Source organism: Mercenaria mercenaria, chromosome 1, assembly GCF_021730395.1.
Source record: "Mercenaria mercenaria strain notata chromosome 1, MADL_Memer_1, whole genome shotgun sequence".
Lineage (NCBI taxonomy): Eukaryota > Metazoa > Mollusca > Bivalvia > Venerida > Veneridae > Mercenaria > Mercenaria mercenaria.
In genome coordinates, this window is record NC_069361.1 from 38450597 (window position 1) to 38455526 (window position 4930).

At 33.7% G+C, this 4930-nt stretch overlaps 1 long non-coding RNA gene across 1 annotated transcript; it reads left to right on the forward strand.

The window, feature by feature from the left end:
- Window positions 1-2793: 2793 nt before the first annotated feature.
- On the forward strand, window positions 2794-4414 carry LOC128557457 (uncharacterized). Its single transcript, XR_008371166.1, has 2 exons — window positions 2794-3283; window positions 4077-4414. It is a non-coding gene; the product is annotated as an uncharacterized LOC128557457 (long non-coding RNA).
- The last annotated feature ends 516 nt before the right edge of the window (window positions 4415-4930 follow it).

Consider the following 4930-nt stretch of genomic DNA (forward strand, 5'->3'; position numbering starts at 1 on the left):
GAAAATATTTTTCTTGCATCAAACATAACCCCCACTTTTCTTTTGATTTTTATTCAGCACTGATAACATTCTTCAATAAATTGTACAGACATTCTTAATTGGTCCTGATGTGTGCTGCAGCCATTAAAAATATGTCAATTTATATAGTGTAAAGACAGACAGCTATTTAGTGTGTTATAACCTTATGAACGACTTGGGTTAATAACAGTCATAGCTGGCTCTCAGCATCGCACATTATGTTATATACAGTCATATAGTAAAAGAGAACCAACTATTTGTTAGATCATGTACTTGTGTATTCAATGTAAAATATGTTCGAATTTGGCCCAATCAGAAACAAGTTCCATAAATAGCACCAGTCAAAGCACACCTCTGCTAGGGTATAGATAAGTAGATGAATTACAATGTCATTGAAGTCATTCTGTATCCTCACATCAAGGATTCAACTTATACATGTAATTTATCCTAGTACCTTGAAAAAAGAGCTGTTGCAGCTACACTGTCAGGGCAGATAAATTATATAAAAAGACGTTTGAGACTAAAGAAGAGTTGCAGTATTGTAACTAGGTTTCGAGCGTTAAGGCCAGCGCATAGAAATTAAACCGATAGAAAATACAGGCTGATCATCGGAAATCTGAGACAGAGACGTTTGGTTTGGTAATCGTCTGAGTCAGTAAGAGAACAAGGTTTAACGTTATCGGTGAAGTACAGCCAAGGCATTGGGGTCATTTTAATGTAATATTTTATAGCATATAAGCGCTGAGCATCCAGGAGTTAGGGCAATCATACTGAGTTGCAGCTTCATATAAGATAACACCGGCTGAACATCTATACTAAAGGACACTCGTATGTTGTCGATTCAAAGACATTGGCGGACAGGAACTTCAAAAAAAGGGTTAAAAACAGTATTCCTAGCCTATAGGAGTTTGGGCTGATTATCATTAGTTTAAGGTTGTTATTTAGCCAGAGAGAAAAATATTTATAAGGTACTGTATATGGTCTCACCAGCTCTACGTTTTAACATAGCACAGTCGCCATAGCGATTGGACACATTACATTGTTCAAGATACTAAAGGCGTAAGCATTTTCCTGTATCATATAACTCGTATCCTGATATTTACATATGCTATGTGGAAGTCTTGTTATGATATAGATTTCTATGCTATTGCAAATCGTACATTAGTAAAATGTATTCAATTAATGTTTTTTTAAGGTCATGACACACTTGATAGCTGTTCTTTTTTATTCTTTATAACATTCACATATTTACAATGACTGCAGCACACATCAGGACCTACTTTAAAGGTCTGTAAGTTATATTTTCTTGCAGAATATTATCAATACTGAATAAAATGAAAAAGAAAAGCAGGGTTCATGCTTGATGCAGAAAAATACTTTCAGTCAAGAACATAAACTGCAAAATTAGCTAAACAATGAGATCCCAAACTACAGTGGTAGTGTATGATCTAAGTCTGCATGACACATTCTGTAGTGTTATTATTTTATTACGAAAATGCTACCTACATGTCAAGCATAGATCTATAATTTGATTTCAGCAAATATTGCAAAGAAAATAAGGAAAATATCTCTAAAGAGCCAAAAATGAGGACTATGTGAATCCGTCATTATACGACTACGATTTTTGACCATTTTTCTATTATCCTATTAAGTGTATGTATGCCTATAAGATCAACGTTTTCTCTAAGATCGCGCCAGTTTCATTTGAAATGTACAAACAACCTAAATATAAGGTTTTAGTTTATACCAACAATTTCTAATGTTTATGGCAATTTCAGTAACATGCGACAACTCCTCAAATTTTGGCTAAAATAGCTGTCACAACATAATTTTCAATCAATTATCATAACTGTAGCCTACTTTTGTCCTGTTTTGTCATTTTGTACGTGATCTGCTACACTGTCGGGGCAAATTACACATTTAAACTGTAAAATATGTTCAGCTGTACCTCTAACTACTAGAAATTAGCAGTCGTTAGGATACCAAAATGCAGTTTTGAGACAAAAATACTGTGCATACACACAAATACATTGAAAATGTGGTCTTTTTCTGTTTATCAATATTTAAAGCAAAATTGCAATTAATTTGTCATTTTCTATCAAATTCTAGTCAAAGTAGACCTTTCCAATACTCATCTGGCCAAACATTAATTTTTGCCAATGTTCCCTTGTATGTTACAGTAGACTAAATAGATGTTCTTCGTTATTCTATATAAAATTGTCATATTTCCAATGGCTGCATCACACGTCAGGACCAACTTTAAATGTCTGTATCATACATTCTCTTGACGAACATTGTCAGTGCTGAATAAAAATCTGAAAAAAATGGGGGTCATGTTTGATGCAAGAAAAATATTAAAATATTTTCAGTCAAACCATTTTTAGCGCCATTTCTTTATTTGGGACTGTATTGTATAAATGACCCTATGGCGGCCATTTTGGAATTGAGAAGCCATCTTGAATTTGTTTAAGACTGAAGTTTGTGTGTTTTGAAATAAAATGTATGTATCTTCTATGATGCTGGTCATTTTTCACTCTATTTGAACCTTGTGACATGCTTAAACGGTTTTCCTGTGTAATGAGATTTAATGGCGGCCATCTTGGATTTTGGCGGCCATCTTGGATTTTTTAAAATAGTCATGAGCTTAATTTTTTGTGTTATAATTTTCTACTGCCATGCAAAATTTCGCTTTCTAAATAAAAATACTGACATCATTATGGACCGATTCCAGAAATTCACAGTTTCAGTCATATTTTTTAACGTTTTACCCTGTCACAAATTGACATACGGGCCTTATTTTATATGTATTGTAAATGCAGGTATTGCATCATCTTTTTGTAAATTTTTGAGTTATTGAGGTAAATGTCAGATTTCACGCATGAAATACCTCTCATGTTTTTCTGTATTTCATAACTTAAATTTCCATGTAAATTTCATTAAATTCTGTTCAGTAATAAGAAAGTTGATATTTTATAAACTTCAGTAATTTATGTTTTTATCCCCAAAACCACTATAATGGGCCTCAAATTGTCAATTCAAATTCGCGCCAAAGTAGTTAGATTCCCCGGCTATATCGTGAATCCCGTGGAAACACAAATAGTCGGAGCTCACGGCTTAACCGTGAATCCCATGAAATTTAGTATTTGGCGGGACATTATCCTTTAAATAGACTGGACTAGATATGCCTTGCGCACACCACCTTCCGACTTTATAGACGAATCTATGTCTGAATTATTTTCTTGCTAGAAATTTATGCTCGATCGAGGTAAGAAATTTATTTGTTAGATTTTTGTATGATTTTTGCATTACGATTTTTATTTGGTAATTTTTTGTTCATTCTACAGAATTCTGTAACATTTACTTTTCGGCATATGACTTAGCTAGTTTCGGTATGTCAGGATGATTTATTAAATTTTTCAGACTTTTGTAAATTATTTCGAAAGAGGAATCTAAAATGTTTCATTTATATAAGATGTTAGATTTATACTGAAATTTGTATCGTGATAATTGTAAAGCACTGTTTCAAAAACTTATGTCAAACATTTTGTTAATTATGGAACGCCATTACTGCATTGTATTGTTATGTATAAATCTATATGGCAAGTCTAGTGCCATGTTTGTAATATATTATTGTAATTTGTAATTGTGTGCCAGTCTATAGCACATCTAATTAATGTCCGTTGTAGTGTATGGCATTAGATATTATATGGATGCCAACTCTCATATAACGTTTGATTTATATTGAATTTTGTTAATTTGTAGTTGTAAAGAATGGCTGCAGTTTATCATGTCCGTATCTATAATGTTTCATCATAAACTTTTCATATCTTTTTCATACTTTAACTTTAGTCTTTTAAGTAAGTAATCTTTGTAATAATGGAAGTAATAAGTGACGTATTTTAATCATGTGACGTTTGAACTTAGTAGCACATATGTTTTGTATAAGTAGCACGTATTATTTATGGGAGCCTACGGAGGTATGGTGTACCCAAAGGAGCAGTTTTATGCCCTGACTTATTTGTTTTGCTATGGTGCTTACCATATGTTATATATTTTAGCTTCTTCCGCCAGACGATTTTACCTGGTGATGTCATAACCCGGAAGTACAATGCCCGAGGTTCACTTGTCTTCACTCGCCTGGATGTGATATTCCCAGCGCAGAGCTTTCGTCTCATGGTTGTGCCGTAAACCGCAAAGACGATGATTTTTGTTATCCTCTGAAGTCAGCTCAGGGATGCAATCACCTACCACCATAGGGAGCCAACACGGAATCAACGTATTCACGGTTTAAAGGGACTGTATTTTGAATTTAGAAGCTACGTTTTGTTTGTGCTACTTAAAGTTCACAATTACATTAAAGACCTGTGTCACGTCAGATTAGAATGGACTATAAGAACTTTTGTATCTAGAGATACTGAACTTTCTTTTTTTTTCTTTCTTATAATCAGTTTTTTTTTCTTTTCATATCTATTCATTGTTAATAATCATCTTATGTAAATAAATTTGTAAATATTGTAAAGGGTGTTGATTTGTTCTGATGGTTACTGTCGCCGGTACGGCCTTTCCTGTCACAATGGTGTCAGAAGTGGGATTGGTCGACCAGACACAGTAGCTATTCGAACATTATTAACACCCATTTAACTGCAGCAATAATTTGTAAAGATTCCTCTTGTTTTGTTTTATTGTTACACATATAATATTTTTATTCATTTTTCAGAGTGACGGCTTACCTCAGACAAGACAAGGACAGATCCGTAACTTCAGCTAACCAGCTTTAGTGGTCACAGACTAATAGACAGTTGTATACGACACTTGGATTCTGGGGTGAGTTCGTTCCTTTTATTTTTCTTTTGGGTTTATTTTGTGTCACTCTATGATTAAGCCACCATATATCTGTGCTGAGAGTGACCGC